Source organism: Scyliorhinus torazame, chromosome 19 (assembly GCF_047496885.1).
Source record: "Scyliorhinus torazame isolate Kashiwa2021f chromosome 19, sScyTor2.1, whole genome shotgun sequence".
Lineage (NCBI taxonomy): Eukaryota > Metazoa > Chordata > Chondrichthyes > Carcharhiniformes > Scyliorhinidae > Scyliorhinus > Scyliorhinus torazame.
The window spans coordinates 51,068,419-51,091,172 of NC_092725.1; the positions used below are offsets into that span (position 1 = coordinate 51,068,419).

Below are 22,754 nucleotides of genomic sequence, written 5' to 3' on the forward strand. Positions count from 1 at the left end.
TAGACTGTAGCAGGTCATGAGGGAACAAGGGGGATAAATATGCTTGACCTCATCCTCATCAACCTGCCTACTCTCGATGCATCTGTCCATGACAGTTTCAGTAGAAGTGACCACCGCACAGTCTTTGTGGAGACAAAGTGCGCTCTTCATATTAAGGAGAATCTCCCATCGTGCTGTGTGGCACTACCATTGTGCTAAATGGGATAGTTTTCGAACGGATCTAGCAGGAGTCGTCAATAGTGCTTTCTTTTTTTATAAAATATATTTATTAAAGTTTTTTAACAAATCAAAACAATTTTTTCCCCTTACAAACAATAAACCCCCCCCCCCGTAACAAAGTAACACAAAATCGCCCTAAGCAAGATATATACATGGTAAGATGATATATTTACAGAGCTTTATCCACTGGCTCTCGCCCGTTCGTGCCAGTTTCCCCTACCCTCCATGTTATCCCCCGCTCGTCCGTCCCCTCAGGCAATCTCTCGTTCCCCCTCCCCCAAGGTTGCTGCTGCTGCTGACCGACCTTCCTCTAACGCTCCGTGAGGTAGTCTAGGAACGGTTGCCACCGCCTGTAGAACCCCTGCGCAGACCCCCTTAAGGCAAACTTAATCCTTTCCAACTTTATGAACCCAGCCATGTCCAGGCCTCCACGCTAGGGGGCTTCGCCTCCTTCCACATTAGCAAGATCCTTCGCCGGGCTACCAGGGACGCAAAGGCCAGAATGCCGGCCTCTTTCGCCTCCTGCAGACCCCTCCCATTATCAGTCCTCCTACCTCCAGGTCCGGGATGCGCCCCAACATGCGCTTCATAAATTCAGCATCATCCCAGTTCGGGGCGTATACATTTACCAACACCACCCACGTCCCTTGCAACCTACCACTCACCATCACGTCTCTCCCTCCATTGTCCGCTACGATAGTCTTGGCCTCAAATGACACATGTTTCCCCCCCCCACCCCTCCCGTCGACTAGCCATCTCCTTTTCTGGGCCAGTCCCGTGTCCGTGTCTCCCTCACCTCCTTCCCGGCCACCTCTTCTCTGTCCCATTCCCTTTCGGCCAGTGCAGCAGCAACCCTGTTCCCCCCCCCCCTTCCCTCCCCCCTGCTAGACCCCTGTCTAGCTTTTTTGCTCCCCCATATCACTCCCGTAAGTCAGCTGACCCCGGCTTCCCCCGCCACCCCTTTGACCCCCCCGTGTGGGAATCTCCCCATCAGTAGACGTTCCTACGCTCCACCTCCCCCTTTTCTTCCCGCGTGCGGGAGAAAACCCCCACGCTTTCCAGAGCCTGCCCCGCCTGCCCTGACGCAGCTTCTGTTGCGGCCTTGTCTCTCATCCCCAGCCCATATAACATTCCCTGCGCGTGCTTGCCCCCCTTATACAACCGCCATCATACTTCAACCCTCAAATACCCCCCACCCTCACAAACCCTCAATTAGAGTCCAACTGTTCAGTTAGTATAAAGGTCCACGCCTCTTCGGGCGTTTCAAAGTAGTGGTGTTGGCCGTTATATGTGACCCACAGTCGCGCTGGCTGCAACATTCCAAATTTCACTCCTTTCCGATGCAGCACCGCTTTGGCCCGGTTGAAACCCGCTCTCCGCTTAGCGACCTCCGTGCTCCAGTCCGGGTATATTCTAATCTCAGCATTGTCCCACTTGCTGCTCCGCTCCTTCTTGGCCCATTTCAGGACCCTCTCTCTATCTGTGAACCGTTGAAATCTCACCACCATCGCCCTTGGCGGCTCGTTTGCCTTGGGCTTCCTCCCCAGCACCCGGTGCGCCCCTACCAGCTCCAGCAACCCCGGGGGGGCCTCAGCGCCCATCAGCGCCCCGATCATTGTGCCCGCATATGCCGCGGCGTCGGCCCCCTCCACTCCTTCTGGGAGACCGGGATCCTCAAATTGTTTCTCCTCGACCTGTTCTCCAGGTCTTCGAGTCTTCCCGCCCACGTCTTGTGTAGCGCCTCGTGCCGCTCCACTTTCACCGCCAGGCCCAAGAGCTCGTCCTCATTCTCACTCACTTTTTCCTGGATCTCCTGGATCTTCACCTCGTGGGCTTTCTGGGTTGCCCCAAGTCCTTCAATTATTGCCAGCATCGGCGCCACCATCTCCTTGCGCAGCTCCTCGAAGCAGCGCTTGATGAATTCTTGCATCTCTTCTTTGTCCCCGGCCGCCGCCATTTTGTTTATTTTACCCTTCTTCTCCCGCTGCTCCAGTGCCGTTTTTTTGGCCGTTTCGCTGCGGGTCCGGTCCATACAGGTTAGTGGGGGACCTCTCTCCTCTCTTCCCCACGGGTTGGCTGTGTGAAAAGTCCCGTTGGGGCTCTTCTATCGAGCCCGAACGTCCGTCTTCGCGGGAGCTGCCGATTCGTGCGGCTTAGCTCCGCATAGCCCCAACCGGAAGTCGTCAATAGTGCTTTCAGGCAATAACCTCACGGACGGTCACTTTGGGTTCGCCAGAGTCACTCAGCACTCCACTTGCCTGGATGAGTGCAGCTCCAACAACACTCAAGAAGCTCAACACCATCCAGGACAAAGCAACCTGCTTGATTGCCACAAACATTCAAACCCTCCACCATTAACAAACAGTGGCAGCCGTGTGAACCATCTCCAAGATGCACTGCAGGAACCCGCCAAAGGTCCTCAGACAGCACTTTCCAAACCCATGACCACTACCATCTAGAAGGACAAGAGCAGCAGATACCTGGGTACCCCACCACCTGGAGATTCCCCTCCAAGTCACTCACCCCCTGACTTGCAAATATATCGCCGTTCCTTCACTGTCAAAATCCTGGAACTCCCTCCCTAACAGCACTGTGGGTGTACCTACACCTCAGGGACAACAGCAGTTCAAGAATGCAGCTCACCACCACCTTCTGAAGGGCAACTGGGGATGGGCAATAAATGCTGGTCTGACAAGTGACGCCCACATCCCGTAAATACATTTTTAAAAAACCATCAACTTCATTGCTTCTCTGCAGTAAGCGTGGACAATTGTGGTACATCTACTTCAACCCTCACGTGTCACTCATTGCGAGGAAATCGGCTGAATACCTAATCGAAGGCTAGGAACTAAACTCAGGACCATCAGGTTAGGAAGAAGCTGTTGAGCCCATAAGGTTGTGCTGAAACTTGATGGTCATTGTCGAATCATACAGGTACGGAAAGAGGTCACTGGGCCTATTGTGGCTGCGGAGGAGCGAGCACTGTCATTTCGCCCCCTTTGGGAATTCATCCAATTCCCCTTTGAATGAGCTTCCAACAGCCAGCCATTCAGACATTCCAGAAGGACGATTGCCGTCAACAATGGGATGAAACAAGGAGTTAGGTGGGAGTCGAGTGGTCAGCTCAGAACACCGGCAGTCTGCACCCAGAGCTGTGATCGGAGACCCGGGCCTGGGACTTTGTAATGGGGTGGTAGACATTTCCACCGACGTTACGAAGCTCTAAGGCTGTCTGCTGCCAATAAATGAGGCCACAAGACTGCCTCATGAATATGTAATAGGATTTTTTTTTTTTTTTTACAATCTAATAAATAATAATGGCAGTTAATTTTGATGGTCCTTCTCAGTTCTCTTTTGGAGCACGTTAACATTTTGTACAGGGTGTGCATCGCCTGCTAATATGCGGTTGGCAATTTCAAATGGAAGATTAATGTCGCTTTATTCCTCAATAATGGGACTTTTAATGAACAATATCGGGAGGCAACCACACCATCAAGGGAGGGTGGAGAAATGTAGCAACATATCCTTAATGGCCTGAACACTTGTCATATTTGTCTTCTCAAGCTTGACTGGTATCAAAAACCTAAATGTCCTTGCTTTACCTTTTCTTACTCTTCATGGAGAGGTTGCTCTTCTGTGTCCTCCCTATTTATCTGTCATTCCAAAGTCGAGAAGTAAATTTTGACATTTGGTATAAATTGTATCTTCCAAACGTCATACTTACTTGTCACCTTTACCAAGCTAGACTGCAGCTCGAAATGTTTAGTTTCTGCCAGCCTCCCCGAACAGGCGCCGGAATGTGGCGACGAGGGGCTTTTCAAAGTAACTTCATTCAAAGCCTACTTGCGAAAATTAGCAATTTTCATTTCATCTCCCCTGATATAAGAACATAAGAACTAGGAGCAGGCCATCTGGCCCCTCGAGCCTGCTCCACCATTCAATGATATCATGGCTGATCTTTTGTGGACTCAGCTCCACTTTCCAGCCCGAACACCATAACCCTTAATCCCTTTATTCTTCAAAAAACTATCTATCTTTATCTTAAAAACATTTAATGAAGGAGCCTCTACTGCTTCACTGGGCAAGGAATTCCATAGATTCACAACCCTTTGGGTGAAGAAGTTCCTCCTAAACTCAGTCCTAAATCTACTGCCCCTTACTTTGAGGCTATGCCCCCTAGTTCTGCTTTCACCCGCCAGTGGAAACAACCTGCCCGCATCTATCCTATCTAATCCCTTCATAATCTTATATTTTTCTATAAGATCCCCCCTCATCCTTCTAAATTCCAACGAGTACAGTCCCAGTCTACTCAACCTCTCCTCGTAATCCAACCCCTTCAGCTCTGGGATTAACCTAGTGAATCTCCTCTGCACACCCTCCAGTGCCACTACGTCCTTTCTCAAGTAAGGAGACCAAAACTGAACACAATACTCCAGGTGTGGCCTCACTAACACCTTATACAATTGCAGCATAACCTCCCTAGTCTTAAACTCCAGCCCTCTAGCAATGAAGGACAAAATTCCATTTGCCTTCTTAATCACCTGTTGCACCTGTAAACCAACTTTTTGCGACCCATGCACTAAGCACACCCAGGTCTCTCTGCACAGCAGCATGTTTTAATATTTTATCATTTAAATAATAATCCCTTTTGCTGTTATTCCTACCAAAATGGATAACCTCACATTTGTCAACATTGTATTCCATCTGCCAGACCCTAGCCCATTCACTTAGCCTATCCAAATCCCTCTGCAGACGTCCAGTATCCTCTGCACTTTTTGCTTTACCACTTATCTTAGTGTCGTCTGCAAACTTGGACACATTGCCCTTGGTCCCCAACTCCAAATCATCTATGTAAATTGTGAACAGTTGTGGGCCCAACACTGATCCCTGAGGGACACCACTAGCTACTGATTGCCAACCAGAGAAACACCCATTAATCCCCACTCTTTGCTTTCTATTAATTAACCAATCCTCTATCCATGCTACTACATTCCCCTTAATGCCATGCATCTTTATCTTATGCAGCAACCTTTTGTGTGGCACCTTGTCAAAGGCTTTCTGGAAATCCAGATATACCACATCCATTGGCTCCCCATTATCTACCGCACTGTTAATGTCCTCAAAAAATTCCACTAAATTAGTTAGGCACAACCTGCCCTTTATGAACCCATGCTGCATCTGCCCAATGGGACAATTTCCATCCAGATGCCTCGCTATTTCGTCCTTGATATATTCCAGCATCTTCCCTACTACCGAAGTTAAGCTATATATTACCTATAATTACCCGCTTTCTGCCTACCTCCTTTTTTAAACAGTGGTGTCACGTTTGCTAATTTCCAATCCGCCGGGACCACCCCAGAGTCTAGTGAATTTTGGTAAATTATCACTAGTGCATTTGCAATTTCCGTAGCCATCTCTATTAGCACTCTGGGATGCATTCCATCAGGTCCAGGAGACTTGTCTACCTTTAGCCTCATTAGCTTGCCCATCACTACCTCCTTGGTGATAACAATCCTCTCAAGGTCCTCACCTGTCATAGCCTCATTTCCATCAGTCACTGGCATGTTATTTGTGTCTTCCACTGTGAAGACCGACCCAAAAAACCTGTTCAGTTCCTCAGCCATTTCCTCATCTCCCATTATTAAATCTCCCTTCTCATCCTCTAAAGGACCAATATTTACCTTAACCACTCTTTTTTGTTTTACATATTTGTAGAAACTTTTACTATCTGTTTTTATATTCTGAGCAAGTTTACTCTCATAATCTATTTTACTCTACTTTATAGCTTTTTTAGTAGCTTTCTGTTGCCCCATAAAGATTTCAAGTCCTCTAGTCTCCCACTGATCTTTGCTACTTTGTATGTTTTTTCCTTCAATTTGATACTCTCCCTTATTTCCTTCGATATCCACGGTCGATTTTCCCTCTTTTTACCGTCCTTCCTTTTTGTTGGTATAAACCTTTGCTGAGCACTGTGAAAAATCACTTGGAAGCTTCTCCACTGTTCCTCAACTGTTTCACCATAAAGTCTTTGCTCCCAGTCTACCTTAGCTAGATCTTCTCCCATCCCATTGTAATCTCCTTTTGTTTAAGCACAAAATACTAGTGCTTGATTTTAACTTCTCACCCTCCATCTGTATTTTAAATTCCACCATATTGTGATCGCTCCTTCTGAGAGGATCCCTAACTATGAGATCCTGAATAAATCCTGTCTCATTACACAGGACCAGATCTAGGACCGCTTGTTCCCTCGTAGGTTCCATTACATCCCTGATATATTCCATGATATATTCCCTGCCTCTCCAAATCAATGAATGTACTTTATTGTGGACCTTCACATTCTCGTGTATTCCAGAGTACTTCACAACTGATGAAGTGTAGTCGATGCTGCGACCTAGGAAACAAGGTGGTGTAGTTGTACACAGAGCAGCGGTCAGATCATGACTGGATGCTGGATCTTAATGATGTGGATTGCGAGAGATATTATGGCGAGGAGACGCGCCACTTTAAATAAAAAAACAGTTTGCTTGGTGTTTCCTGACCAATGGTCCCTTGTCACAGTGGTTAGCACCTGCTGCCTTACAGTGCCAGGGACCCGGGTTTGATTCCAGCCTTGGGTGACTGTCCGTGTGGAGTTTGCATGTTCTCCCCGTGTCTTCGTGGGTTTCCTCCGGGTGCTCCGGTTTCCTCCAACAATCCAGAGATGTGCAGATTATGTGGATTGGCCATGATAAAATTGCCCCTTCGTGTCCAAAGGTGTGCAGGTTAGATGGGATTACAGCTATAGAGTGGGGGAGCGAACCTGGGTAAGGTACTCTTTCAAGGAGTCCGTGCAGACTCGATGGGCTGAATGTAGGGGATTCTAAGGGTTATTTTTACTGTTTGTTTCTGGGATCTTGCTATGTACAAATGGATTGTTATTACATTTGTTATGGGCCAGGGTTTAGAGAACCCCAAAGTGTATCATGGAATGTATCATCTGACCCACAGCTTTTAATAGATTGTGGTATGGGGAGCACACGGCCCACTCTACAGGTGTGGTACAGCAGAAATGGAAAAGTATTTTTTAAAGCAAAACAATGTTTATTCTATGAACTCAAGTTAACCTTTTTAAAACATACAGTGAACATCTTAGCAACCATCAATTCAAATACAACCCCCAAAGAATACAACACTAAGTAATGCTTAAGCTGTCCTTTTAACATCCATAAGACTTAAAAAACCTTTAAAACAGAAGCACATCAGGTTAAAGTCACTACTGAGAGCAGTTATTAGTTTTAAATTACCAAAGGATCGATTTATAGGCTTCAGATTACAGAGAGAGAGAGACTCATACACCTTCTGGCTGTGACTGCAGCTATCCAGCTCTGAAAACGAAACAAAAACACACCCTGCAGCAAACAGCCTAAAATGAAAGTAAAAAGCTGACAGACAGCACAGCTCCTTCTTCAGGAGTACGCTCTGAAAGCTAGTGATTCCAAACAAACCTGTTGGACTTTAACCTGGTGTTGTAAGACTTCTTACTGTGCCTACCCCAGTCCAACGCCAACATCTACACAAATAATTGAACGGTGGCGAAGCTCTTTGGGATGTTCTGAGGCCGTGATGGACATGGTGTAACGTGCTTCCCTTGCTGTTTCCATATCCTCATTGTGAGGTTATGTTAACGCAGGAGGATGTAACAGTCAAACCAGATTCTCTTCTTGGTCTAATGTGTAACGGCATTCCATTTAGGAGGGCCCAGAACTGGATCACAGAATCATAGGGCAGAAGGTCGTCACTCAGCCCTCCCCATCTGTACCCACTCGCTGCGTAAAAGCGATTTGCCCCAGTTCTTTTTTCCAATGACCTTACATTATTTTCGTCTGGTACTCCACCCTTCCACCAGCTGGAACGTTGGCCCCCTCTCACTCTGTTCAAACCGTTCATGATTTTGAGCACCTCTACCAAATCTCATCTCAGTCTTCTCTCTTGAAAATGAATGAAATGAAAATCGCTTATTGTCACAAGTAGGCTTCAAATGAAGTTATTGTGAAAAGCCCCTAGTCGCCACATTCCGGCGCCTGTTCGGGGAGGCTGTTACGGGAATTGAACCGTGCTGCTGGCCTGACTTGGTCTGCTTTCAAAGCCAGCGATTTAGCCCTGTGCTAAACAGCCCCTGCAGTTTTCTGAGAATATTAGCTACATCTTCACCTCCCCCACAATGCAACACCTGCCCACCCCACACCTACCAGGCTCCGCCCACCCCATCCCTACCACGAGACCCCCTAACTAAAGAGACCTCCAGATAAGAACCCCCTGCCAGAGACTCTCAAAAAAGAGAACTCCCCCACAGACCACCCCCAGAAAAAATTATCCTTGTCCGGAAGACCCCCCAGAAAACAGACTCCTTTCAGGAAGCCCCCCAGAAGAGAACCCCTGTCTGGGAGCTAGAGAGCAGTCCAGGCAGAGGCAGTGAAAAAAATTACTGTTATAACGCTCACCTGGGCAATGCAGGACCTGCGGGAGAATAGACATGGGGTCAGTGAGAGGGATGGGTCAGTCAGTAAAGCAATAACAACTCGTGTTTGACACCCTCCGGGTGGAGGCTGGTGGCTCCACACCTCTGCGGCGTCCACCAGCCTCCGAGTTGGTGACCACTCTGTCCTCAGCCACCCAGTCACCTCCCGCTCCTCGAAGGAGGTTAGGATTTATATGTCCGGCACCCAAACGCCAGTCTGGGCATTCCCCTGACGGTTGTGGGAGAGATTTTCCTGAGGAGACACAGAGAGGGCATTGTTTGTTAAGTAATGGGTTAAGAGTTAAGTAATGCATTAAGAGACATTGCAATTAGTTGTTTCATTTATGTTAAGTATCCAATGATTGACACTGATATGTAAAGGGGCTTCAGGTGGCCCTTGTGTCAGGTGGTGTGTTGTTGGAGTTTTGTGCAGAGGCTGTGGAAGTGAAATAAATGGTTATTTGCTGAGAAGGAACAGGACTTCTGACTCTTCATACAACGGTAACTAAAACGTTTAACATCGTTAGCCACATGCGCGGTTCATAATGGTGGGAGGGGTGGTGTGAAGGAAGGATTGGGGGAGTTGAAGGGAGAGGGGGTTGGAGGGAGGGGGTTGGAGGTCGCATGGAGAGGTGTTGACTCACTCGTGCTGCCCGGTATAGGTCATTGACCTTTTTCCAGCATTGGAGGTCAGTCCTCCTGGTCACACTCCTGGTGCTCATAGCCGCCATCTCGTCACAGGCAGAACTGGCTGCCTTGTGACAGACCCTCCGGGACCCTCGGTCGAACAGGACATCCCTCTTGGCCTCCACTGCACCTCGGAGCCTCCCCAGGTCAGCCTCCCCGAATCTTGCGGCTGGTCTCCTGGGCGCCATTGTTGTGGGCTGGCTGGGGTTGGCTGAGCAAGAGTAGCTTAAGTGGTGCTCAACCTTGTCAGCTGGGGGCTGGGGAGTGGGGTTCCAGTGAATCGGCTGGCGAGACGTCATTTGCGGTGAGAAGCCCTTGCGGCTTCCTTAAGTGGACCAATTGACATTGAAGAACGTTGTCGGTCTCCCTGGACCGAGCGTCGGGAAGCTCATGGCATTTCCCGCTCACTACCACACTGAGAAATCTTTCTGGAGAATCGTGCCCAGACTGTATTTTAGCCAAACGTACTGCTGACACAAAGGTAAGTAGGAAAGCAAGTTGTGGGGAGGATACAAAGAGTCTACAAAACAATAGTGACAGGTTCAGTGAGTGGGGAAAAATTTGGCAAATGGACGTTGTCCACTTTGGCAGGAAGAATAGAAAAATAATGTGTTATTATTTCAGAATGCCGCATTACAGAAGGATCTAGATATCCTTGTATATCTATCGCAAAACGTCAGCATTCAGGTACAGTCACATTAGGAAGGTGAATGGAATGTTGACCTTTAATGCAAGGGGATTGCACAGTTAAAGTCAAGACGTTTTCCTCCAGTTGTACAGGGTATGGGTAAGACCACACTTGTACAAAGTTGGTCTCCTTACATAAGGAGCGATATGCTTATATTTTAACCAGTTCAGAGAATGTTCACCAGGATGATTTCTGGGTGTTGCTCTTCTGAGGAAAGGTTCAGCAGTTTGGGCCTGTACTCATTGGAAATTAGAAGAATGAGAGGCGATCTTCTTCAAACATAGAAGATTCTGAGGGAGCTTGACAGGTTGGGTGCTGGGAGATGTTTCACCTTATGGGGGAATCTAAAACCAGGGCGCAGTTTCAAAACACGCTGTCTCTCATTTAAGACGGAGATGAGGAATTTCTTCTCTGAGAGGGTTGTTTGTCTTTGAATACACTCCTCGGGAGAGTAGTGGAGGCTGGGTCATTGAATATATTCAAAGTTAAGTTAGACAGGCAATGGCATAGTGGCATTTTCACTGGACGAGTAAACCAAAGACCCACAATTATGATCTGGTTCCCAAGGTTCAAATCCCGCCACTGCAGATGGTGAAATTTGAAGTCAATAAGAATCCAAAATTAAAAGTCCAATCATTAAATCCCTACAGGACAGAAGGAGGTCATTCGGCCCATCGAGTCTGGGCCGGCCCCTGAAAAGAACATCCTACTTAAACCAATGCCTCCACCCTATCCCAGTAACCGTATCTAATCTTTTGGACACTTAAGGAGCAATTTAGCATGGCAAATCCGCCTAACCCGCACATTTTTGGACTGTGGGGGGGAACCGGAGCACCCGCAGGAAACCCCACAGACACGGGGAGAAAGTGCAGACTCCGCACAGTCATCTGAGGCGGGAATTGAACCCGGGTCCCTGGAGCTATCAGGCAGCAGTGCTAACCACTGTGCCCCCGTGCTGCCCTGACAACCATGAAACCGTTGTGGATTGTCAATAAAAACCCATCTGGTTCACCAATGTCCTTTCGGGAAGGAAATCTGCCGTTATTACCTGGTCTGGCCTACATGTGACTCCAGACCCACAGCAAAGTGGTTGACTCTTAACTGCCCCCCCAAGGGTAACTAGGGATGGGCAATAAATGCTGGCCCAACCTACGACACCTACATCCCATGAACGAATAATATAAAAAGGCATTTGAGGATTATGGGGCGGCATCCACAGCACCTTGCAGACCTGCGACTGTTACCATCTCGAAGGACGAGAGCATCAGATACATGGGAACACCAACACCTATCAATTCCCTCCAGGTCACTCACCATCCTGGAAATATATCTCCGTTCCTTCACTGTCGCTGGGTCAAAATCCTGGAACTCCTTCCCTAACAGCACAGTAGGTGTACCTACGCCACACGGACTGCAAGAAAGCAGCTCACCACCATCTCTGAAGGGCAACTAGGGATGAACAATGAATGCTGGCCCGGCCGTGAATGAATGAAAAAAAGGCTTGGCACTACATGAGATCTGAGCAAGGCTGTTTCCCGAGAGTACGCTGTTTTTAATGTGGAGTTCTAAATGTTTATTACTGTTGCATATTCATAATTAATAACATCTTGACTTACAAAGATAATTGTCAGTATATTAAGCCTTGGCCCCATTAATCTCTCCCTGCTTGTTGGTCTTGGAGTGAACCAAGGAACAGAGGTGCAAATGCAAAATTGACATGTACATGACTACCCGCAGCAATGTTTACAAATTACTGAAACAAGAAAAAGCTTCAGTACTATATGTCCAGTGGGGGAGAAGAGATTTCAAATTTTTAACAAACATGTGTAATTTAATTTCAACTGGGCTACGGGTAATTTGAATTTAACTTCAATAACTAGACTTGAACTGCAATGACAAACAGCAACCGTCCTGTCATAAATAATTTGGGTTGCTTTTCATCTACCGCCCAGCAACCCTGTGTTATCATTTGTTTTGGGACTTTGATGAAGGACAGAGTGGGTTGTTGAGAAATTGTGCTCCATCTGGCTTTCCCTCCCTTTCTGGAAGGCAAGTTTACCGTTTTCTTTAGGTCATCATTCAAGGAGCTTTTGAGAGACACCAGAGTCAGTGTGGGCCACTGAGGAGATGGGGGTCACTGAGGGGATGGGGGTCACTGCGGAGATCTGGGCCACTGAGGAGATATGGGCTACTGTGGAGATCTTGGCCACTGAGGAAATAGGGGCCACTGCAGAGATGTAGGCCACTGAGGAAATAGGGGCCACTGCAGAGATGTAGGCCACTGCGGAGATGGGGGCCACTGAGGAAATGTGGGTCACTGCAGTGGGCCACTATGGAGATGGGGGCCACTATGGAGATGGGGGTCACTGAGGCGATGATGGTCACTGAGGAGATGGGGGCCACTATGGAGATGGGGGTCACTGAGGAGATGGGGGTCACTGAGGAGATGGGGGCCACTGAGGAGATGGGGGCCACTGAGGAGATGTGGGCCACTGCAGTGGGCCACTATGGAGATGGGGGCCACTATGGAGATGGGGGTCACTGAGGCGATGATGGTCACTGAGGAGATGGGGGCCACTATGGAGATGGGGGTCACTGAGGAGATGGGGGTCACTGAGGAGATGGGGGTCACTGAGGAGATGGGGGCCACTGAGGAGATGGGGGTCACTGAGGAGATGGGGGTCACTGAGGAGATGGGGCCACTGAGGAGATGGGAGTCAATGAGGAGATGGCGGTCACTGAGGAGATGGGGGTCACTGAGGAGATGGGGGCCACTGAGGAGATGGCGGTCACTGAGGAGATGGGGGCCACTGAGGAGATGGGGGTCACTGAGGAGATGGGGGTCACAGGAGATGGGGGTCAATGAGGAGATGGCGGTCACTGAGGAGATGGCAGTCACTGAGGAGATGTGGGCCACTGCGGAAATGGGGCTACTGAGGAGATGTGGGCCATTGCGGAGATGGGGGTCACTGAGGAGATGGGGGTCACTGAGGAGATGGGGCCACTGAGGAGATGGGAGTCACTGAGGAGATGGCGGTCACTGAGGAGATGGGGGTCACTGAGGAGATGGGGGCCACTGAGGAGATGGAGGCCACTGAGGAGATGGCGGTCACTGAGGAGATGGGGGCCACTGAGGAGATGGGGGTCACTGAGGAGATGGGGGTCACAGGAAATGGGGGTCAATGAGGAGATGGCGGTCACTGAGGAGATGGCAGTCACTGAGGAGATGTGGGCCACTGCGGAAATGGGGCTACTGAGGAGATGTGGGCCACTGCGGAGATGGGGGTCAATGAGGAGATGGGGGTCAATGAGGAGATGTGGGTCACTGAGGAGATGGCGGTCACTGAGGACATGGGAGTCACTGAGGACATGGGAGTCACTGAGGACATGGGGGTCACTGCGGAGATGGGGGTCACTGAGGAGATGGGGGTCACTGAGGAGATGAGGATCACTGAGAAGATGGGGGCCACTGGGGAGATGTGGGTCATTGAGGAGATAGGCAGCACAGTGGTAATGTTGGCCAATGTGGAGATGGGGATCCTAATGGTGATGAACATTGTAAAGGTTGGGGGATGTATGGTGGGGGATGTGATGGGGTTGGGTGCGCCAGTGTGACAGGGAACACAGCGGTGATGGGGAACACTGTGGAGATGAGGTCCACTGTAAAGGTTTGGGGGAGGTGTGGTGTGGATGGGTGGGACAGTGAGATGGAACAGTGAGATGGGAACTCTTCGGAGATGGGGTCGGCTGGGTGATGGTGACTACTGTGGACGTACAGGCCACTGCAGTTTGAAGCATCTTCAGTAATAGGCGCAGGTGCAGACGGGGCTACTGCACCACTGGCCTGACATCCTAATGAATATTTGTACCTCATGAGGCTCTGCAGATGGTGCACATCTCATCTGAGAGCTTCCTCTATCTCATCACAACCTTGTGACACCTCGGTCAGCTGGTACATTTCTGAAGCATTGTAATGATTCCGAGGAGCTGAGTTATTGGAAAGTAGGAAGGTGAAGAAGAAGCTTTTTAAAATTAAGATGTTCTCTGAGAGTGAGTAGAAACAGAATAAGAGAGCTTCTGATGAGACACTCTGGTAAATAGGTATGGGGCACGATCTACCCAAATGGGGACTAAGTCGCGTAGCGCGATTAGCCGGGTGTTTCCCGGCACTGGGAGCGCTATCTAACGTCCATCCGCTTAGATCCGGGGCCTCAGCGGGGAACGCGCGGCCAAGGCCGCACTTAGCCTCGTTAATTGGAGTGAGGAGGTACGCTCACTGGAACTCCTCAGTGCAGCGAGAGATTTTTAAATGATGTCCCGATCTCTCGGGCTCCTGACGTGACCCCCGAAGGTCCCCCAAGCCTCAATTGACTGTAAGGGGGTATTCGGGGTGCCCCACCGCAGGGCACCCCCCTGGCCTGACCCCCGCTGCATACAAAATGGCAGCATGGGCAGGCTGGCAGTGCCATGGTGCCACCCTGCCCAGAGGGCAAGCACCTAGGGGTCTCCGACCCCCTGCGAGACTCCCACAAAAGCTGTTCCATCTGGTCCCCGTTTGTGGGGACCAGCACTGAATGACGCTCGCTCGAGGTCTCCAAGGTGAAGGGGTTAGATTTCACGCCTTGGGTAGATCGCGGGAACGCACATCAGAGTGAGACCACCTGGCTCAGTCTAATTGCAGATTTTCCAGAAAGTGATATGACCCACAATGGGCTGGATTCACATTGCGGTGACTTGCGAGACCGCGTTAGATCTTGTGAGGCGTGGCAAGCCGGGTAGATCCCGAAAAAACGGCCACGCCGCGCTGCTTTTCGGGGGTAAGGCGACCAGTAGATCCCGCCCATGATAATCGGATGGCTGCACAGGAATTTGAAATGCTCAAATATGGGAAAAACATGCCATGCAAGTGGCCACCTCTCCATGGTGGTGGACATCAGGGTGTCCGATTGGAAAAAAATGGGTCACTTCATTAACATATTTAAAGCAGGCTCCCACCATGGAGCAAGAAGCCTGATTTAAGATTGGTTGCTGATGCATGGGTTTCCTAAGAGGGCAGGAAAGTCAGCAGGGAGAGGGAGGTGGTAGGTTTGTGGTTTATCCACCGTTCACTCTAGCCAGAAGGAGCAGGGGTAGGCCCCGACCCGCCCTGCCACCATTCCCAATTAAAGCCTCAAGTCTTCCATACCCACATCACCATCCCCTCAGCCGTCCCAATTGCAGCCTCCAATCTCCAAGCACCTGATTGTCAGGGACTGTTCCTTCATTTCCTGTTTGTAGACTCCTGTTGCTGGTTGACCCTCCAGCTCACCAGCTTGGCTGTCTATTTGGCCAGTGCCATCTGGGAAATTAAGGTTTGAAAATGTCAACGAGGCCCTCCATGAAATTGGCAGCCTGACAGATCCTGGCCTTAGCAGTTGGTTTGACCTCCACCACACTCATCCGCACAATATTACACCCCCATTCCCCAAACTCCTCATCAATATCAGGGCCTCTCTGTCTTTTTGCAAGAACTTTAAGACCCTGTTACCTTTGAGTAGGGTATGCAGGTATAGGGGAAGGCAGTGATGTAATGGTAATGTCACCAGACTGATAATCCAGAGGCCTCGGGTAATGATCTGGGAGACCCTGTTTGAGCGCGAGAGACCCGGGTTCAATTCCGGCCTTGGGTGACTGTGTGGTGTTTGCACTTTTTCCCCGCATTTGCATGGGTTTCCCCCGGGTGCTCCAGTTTCCTCCTACAGTCCAAAGATGTGCAGGTTAGGTGGATTGGTCATGCTAAATTGCTCCTTACTGTTCAAAAGGTTTGGTGGGCTTATGGGGATAAGGTGGGGACATGGACCTAGATAGGGTTGTCTTTCAGAGGGTCGGTGCAAACTTGATGGGCCGAACGGCCTCCTTCTATACTGTATGGATGATATGATTCTATAACATGGGTACAAATCCCACCATGGCAGCTTTAATTGTTGTAAAAGCCTATGTGGTTCACTAATGTCCTTTAAGGAAGGATGTCTGCCGTCCTTACCTGGTCTGACCCAAAGCAATGCTGGCCTTGCCAAGGATGCTCACATCCCAAGAAGGAATGTCTTCTAAATGTCCAGAATGGTTTAAATGTTCAGAATGTCTATTGAGAGAGGGAGTCAGTGGCATCTGGAGGGAACGTGGCATCATGATAACATCACTAGACTAGTAATCTAGAGGCCAAGGTTCATGCTCTGAGGTCACAGGCTCAAATTCCAGCATGGCAGCAGGGTGGCATGGTGGTTGGCATTGCTGCCTCACAGCCCCAGTGACCCTGTCTAAAATCAGCCAACTCCACGCAGACTGGAGAGTCAACCAGGATCCTTCCAGACCTGCACGGTGGAATGGCCCAAAATGTACAGCACACAAACAGTCCCAACAGTGTAAAGCTCCACACAAACACCCTCCTATCCTTCTCCACCTCAGAGCTCTCCATTCTTCGTGCCCTCACGTATTCATATGCAGGTGACGTCACTGAGTCCTTGGCAGTGTTTCGGAATATGTTTCCAGTGATTTTGTGCTGTGCTGGTGCTGTTTAATGCAAATCTAATTCAATGGTCCAGAAGAAATTGGGCCCACTGGGCACACTGCAGCTCATTCATTATTTCTGCCAGTGATTTATGGAGTTGTTTGTCGTCACCTGCAAGGTTAGGAAATCCTCCAGTATTCAATTGGTGGGATTCGCTGCTTGGTCCTGTCGTTCACACAGGAAACGCATCAAAATCGGAACCACGGCCCTGGTGGCTCTTCACCACACCTCACTGCCTCACCAGACTTGTAATGGCAAAACCCCCAACACAATCACACTCACACACACCAGCAACCTCCCACACCCAAAACTGGCTTGGTGGGTTTTTCATTGAATTCCTGCAGTGCAGAAGGCCATTCGGCCCACCAGATCTGCACCAACTCTCCAAAAGAACATCACACCTAAGTCCACTCCCCCGGCCCTATTCCCACCCAACTTGCACATCTTCGGACTGTGGGAGGAGACCGGGGCGCCCGGAGGAAACCCACGCAGACACGGGGAGAAAGTGCAAACGCCTCACAGTCGCTCAAGGCTGAATTGAACTCTGGTCCCTGGCACTGTGAGGCAGCAGTGCTAACCACTGTGTGCCACCGGGTTTCCCAGAGGGATTGTGTGGCTGAGCGCAGGAGACCAGGATGTTCTGGGCTCCATTGCTCTGAGGTAACAGATCATCGTCAGAGGGGTGGGTCGGGAGCGCATGGCGGCATAAAGAAAAACATTTTTATACCAAGAGTGGTGATGATGTAGATCTTGCTGCCTACAGGAATGGTGGAACCAGAGACAATGCTTGGCTTTTCCAGCCCCACCACTGGACTGTCAAAAGTAGGACCGGGGAATGTGACACGCCAGCCAAAGGTCCGCTGACCTTGGTGGCACAGGTAAATCCCACAAACCCATAATTTAAAAAGCAACTTGGACAGGCATTTGACACAAATAAATATTGAGGGCTACAGGAATAGTTCGAGGGAATGGGACTGACTGGATTGTGCTGTAGAGAGCCAGCATGGACTCAATGGGTCAAATAGCCTCTTTCTGTGCCTCATTGGTTCGATGAGCAGTGTGGTTCCTTAATTGGAAGATCAGTGGAACTTTGGTGATTCCTGGAAGAATGTGCGTCCATCTGAATATCGTGCGAATGCAGGAGCGAGATCGGTGGTGCTGCCTCTCGCAGTCTAATAGCTGGGCACCCCCTCACTTCCCAGGCTCGTGCAATAGCAGCAGGCTACAGGAAGGTGGGAGTGGTCGTGAAACTGGTACTCTTAACACATTCAGGCGAGGAGGGTTCAGAGTGGCCGATTATTGGGCAGCATTAGGATTCCTTGGGATCTTTTTGATCCGATCAGCCTATGATACCTGCAGTGAGCTGTTAACCCTGACAGCATGGCGGATCCTCCACCCAGGGCTGCCACTCAGGGCGGCAAACACTCCCACATCATAGGTTGGCCAGGGCCATTGAAATGTTTAAGCCCAAGCAGAGTAGGGTTGGGGAGGTTGGAGTGGGGGGAGTCCCGGGGCAAGTTCGCTGGTCTTACTGACAAACCCACTGGGTTGAGAATACCATGAGCAGCAGCCCCTTCCTGCAGCTCGAAACACACAAAGAGAAAGGGTAACGGGTACATGGACAGTAAAGTGTTGAGCAAGAGTCCGCACTGCATAGCCTTAGGGTCAGAGCTGAAAGCTAAAATGCAAGGGATCAAGTTCTGTGATCCCACGTTTTCTGGCTAGAAAATGCAAAATGTTTGTCAGCTCACAAAAGCAACAGGCTACGTCGGTTACTATTTCTTCCACAATTTTGGCAGAGAAAGAGAATAGACAAAGTCAGTTGAATTTCCTTTGACTGTAACGTTACCTTGCTGCCTGTGTGTATAACACAGCTTCACAATTCATATCCAACATCATGTCAATGGGGTGTTGGCTAGTATTTCACGTGCGTACTGCAGGGGGCTGGATTCTCCGCCAACGAGATTCTACATTGCGATGGGAATGTACCCATGCTCAGGGGTTTCCTGGTGGTGTGGGGCGGTCACAATGGGAAATCCCATTGGCCGGCTGCCGGATTGGAGGATCCCGCGCTGGAAAACGGGGCTGGCGGGATAGAGAATCCGGCCCACGGTGTCCAATTCCAATCACAAAGGAGCCCTCCTGGTGGGAGCTGACTCCCTACTACTGGCACAGAGGTATCACAGTACTCCTGGTATCAACAACTCAAGACTACCAAGTTATTGTTTGCACCCAGCGCGTTTATTCAGCATTACAAAATCCTACACTCAATAAGAATTATATTCACGCCTCCACATGGGCGGGGCTGCTTGGGTTTGTCCGAGAGTTGGAACAGAGCGAACGATCTGATCTCTCCGTCCGGTCTCCAAGTAGTTGATCAGGTTACTTTGCTCTGAGCGAGCTAACTATTATCCCGGAGCACGGTTTCTCATTCCCCGCTCTGTGCAATGCTGTCTGTGGGATCGGCTCTGGATAGGCTGAACCTACCGTCTCGAGGCTCGGTGATTAGCCAGTTGTTTATTGACAGATGCTGCGGGTGCGTAACGTTAGTCACAGTCGGTCGACCCTCTCACCGCTTTCATCATCTACTTAGTTATTGGTGACCTCTACAAGTTTTGACCGCCTGACTCCACTTGTTCCTTGTTCTTCAGCTCTTACCTGACAGCAAGACATGAACTCATCTCCTCCAAATTTTTGGTCTCCAAGCAATCATCCCATATTGGCGTGCCAGTTACAAGTCCAGTGGTAAATTTAACAATATTTGGAGCACCTTGTAGCTTCCATACATTCTCTTCCCTTTTGCAAAGATGTGCGATCTGCAAAGATGCGCAGGTTAGATGGATTGGCCAAGCTAAATTGCCCCTTAGGTCGGGATTCTCTGGCCGCATCCGCCCAGCGACCGGAGAATCCCTCTCAAGGTCAATGGAGGTCTCCATTGTACGCGGCTCACCCGTGGCATTCTTGCAGCGGCGGGGCGGGAGAATCCAGCTCCTGGTGTCCAAAGGTGTGCAGGGTTAGGGCAGGGGAGTGGTGTTCGGTAGGGTGCTGTTTTGGTGCAACCGCGATGGGCTGAATTGGCCTCTTGCTGCACTGAAAGGATTCTATGATTCCATGAATTATACCATGTTCCAGACTTGGCAAATCCTCTTCTTCCTACTTCTAGACACTTGCTCATTACACTCAGTTATGGGGGTGGAGTAGGTATTTGCTAACATTGTTTTACTTATGGGTTCTACTATTGTACAATTAGATATTGCAAAGTAGAGGAATACCCCTGGGGTATTTCCTCCGGGTGCTCCGGTTTCCTCCCACAGTCCAAAGATGTGCAGGTAAGGTGGATTGGCCATGCTAAATTGCCCTGAAGTGTCCAAAATTGCCCTGAGTGTTGGGTGGGGCTACTGGGTTATGGGGATAGGGTGGAGGTGTGGACCTTGGGTAGGGTGCTCTTTCCAAGAGCCGGTGCAGACTCGATGGGCCGAATGGCCTCCTTCTGCACTGTAAATTCTATGATAATCTATGATGGACATAAGCCACTCACACCACTTACAGAAGTGATTTTGAGGAAATATCAAAGGAACACCAATTTTAAAGATTTCCTCATTTTACTGCGATTAAATGTGAAGGCGTTGGCTCGTGTAACAGTTAGCTATTTAATAAATAAGTCGAGTAGTATTGTGCCTGTATGTATTTTAATGGCAATGAGTTGTGTTTGCAGCTGGATTCTGGATCATACAGGCCGAAGGGTCTGGGTTCACCTAATATTCTGATTCACCTGATTCGCCGAGAATCATAGAATTCCGACAATGCAGAAGGAGGCCACACCGCCCATTGAGTCTGCACCAACCCTCTGAAAGAGCACCCTACCTTAGCCCCACTCCCCTGTCCTACTCCCGTAACCCCACCTAACCTGCAACTAAGGGCAATTTATCATAGAATTATATGATAGAATTTACAATGCAGAAGGAGGCCATTCGGCCCATCGAGTCTGCACCAGCTCTTGGAAAGAGCACCCTACCCAAGGTCAACACCTCCACCCTATCCCCATAACCCAGTAACCCACCCAACACTAAGGGCAATTTTAGACACTAAGGATAAATTAGCATGGCCAATCCACCTAACCTGCACATCTTTGGACTGTGGGAGGAAACCGGAGCACCCGGAGGAAACCCACGCAGACACGGGGGGGAACGCGCAGACACCGCACAGACAGTGACCCAAACCGGAATCGAACCTGGGACCCTGGAGCTGTGAAGCAATTGTGCTATCCACAATGCTACCATGCTGCCCCTTATTTATCATGGCCAATCCACATCTTTGGACATTCTGAGAATAGAGTGTTCAATTCTGGTCGCCACGCCACCAAAAGGATGTGGAGGTTTTGGAGAGGGTACAGAAGAGGTTTACCAGGATGTTGCCTGGTATGGAGGGCACTAGCTATGAGGAGTGGTTGGATAAACCCGGTTTGTTCTGAAGGGAACGACGGAGATTGAGGGGCGACCTGATAGAAATTTACAAAATTATGAGGGACATGGACAGACTGGACAGTCAGAAGCTTTTTCCCAGGGTGGAAGAGTCAATTACTAGGGGGCATAGGTTTAAGGTGCGAGGGGCAAAGTTTAGAGGAGATGTACGAGGGACGTTTTTTACACCAAGATCCCGGAACTCGCTGTCAGAAGCAGGTACAATAGTGACATTTAAGGGGTGACTTGGCAAAGACAGGATGAGACTGTCGAACGCAAGGAAACAGGAGAGTAACTCAAAAATACAAATAATTGTAGGAGTTAGGAGAATTAGAATAATGGATAACTGTTTCCAAGAGGCGATGCAGGTACAGTGTGCGGCCCACCCTCCTTCAGTGCCAAGGGACTATGATTTTATGTCATTCTAATTTTGCTTGTGGTATTTTGTGCCTAATTGTATGTGAGGCTGTGCGCAAATCTGGTGATTTAGCTGCACACGTTTCTCCCCAAGGGCAGCGAGCATTCCATCTGTAATTTTAACAAGTTCCCTGGCAGAATGTAAAGTCCCTGAACCCAAATGTTTGTCAGACTGCTCTTGAAAGAGAGTCATAAATTTGATTGTGCACGACACTGTGTATTGAGTTTAAAGATGGTGGGGAGAAAAAGATTGGACTGTGATTTTGAACAAAACCATCCATAATGCTGGTTTATCAGCCGTACGACCCTTTTAAGTCACCGGGGCGAGTATGTGTTGGGAAAGATGAATTGAATATCGAAGTGAACATTTTGCTCCTAATTTCAATAATTTAGCATCTAATTGCTCCCAACCTGAGGATTTGAAAGATTTCGCGTGTGGTTTTACCTCCACGCTGCACCCGTAAAGCAGCTTGCCGCAGCGCAGCGTTGACGATGGAAGCCGGGAGATCCCATTCCCGGGATCTACCCGGCTCGCAACACCTCTCAAGATCTAACTCGATCTCACGAGATGTTGCAATGTAAATCCCACCCATTGTGGATGGGATTATTTTCAGGCAAATCTGCAGACAAGAGCGAGGCAGCTAGCCTCACTTTAATGTGCAGATTTCTGAGGCACCCGAGGCGTGGAATCAATCTCCTGCTCCTCGGTGACCTTGGGTGAGCGCCGTTCAGTACTGGTCTCCACAAATAGTGACTAGGCGGAACAGCACGCGCGGGCGTCTCCCCGGGAATCGGAGCCGCCAGGTGTATGTGCTTTAGTCAGGGTGGCGTGGCAATGGTGAGCAGTGTCGGCACGTGGGTGTGAGCAATGTCGGAGGGGTGAGCAGAGTCAAGGGTGTAGGGGTGTGAGCAGTGTGGCAGGTGTGGGGAGGGTGAGCGGTGTGGGGGGGGGGTGCGCGGTGTGGGGGGTGTGAGCAGTGTGGGGGGTGTGAGCAGTGTGTGGGGTGTGAGCAGTGTGGAGGGGGTGAGCAGTGTGGGAGGGTGAGCATTGTGGGGGGGGTGAGCAGTGTGGGGGGGTGAGCGGTGTGGGTGGGGTGAGCAGTATGGGGGGTGAGCAGTGTGGGAGGGTGAGCATTGTGGGGGGGGGTGAGCAGTGTGGGGGGGTGAGCAGTATGGGGGGTGAGCAGTGTGGGGTGGTGAGCAGTGTGGGGGGGGTGAGCAGTGTGGGGGGGGTGAGCA

At 49.8% G+C, this 22,754-nt stretch overlaps 1 protein-coding gene across 2 annotated transcripts in view; it reads left to right on the top strand.

Moving 5' to 3' along the window:
- large1 (LARGE xylosyl- and glucuronyltransferase 1) overlaps positions 1-22,754 on the top strand; it is a 678,219-nt gene that overhangs the window by 530,907 nt on the left and 124,558 nt on the right. The window lies entirely within an intron of this gene.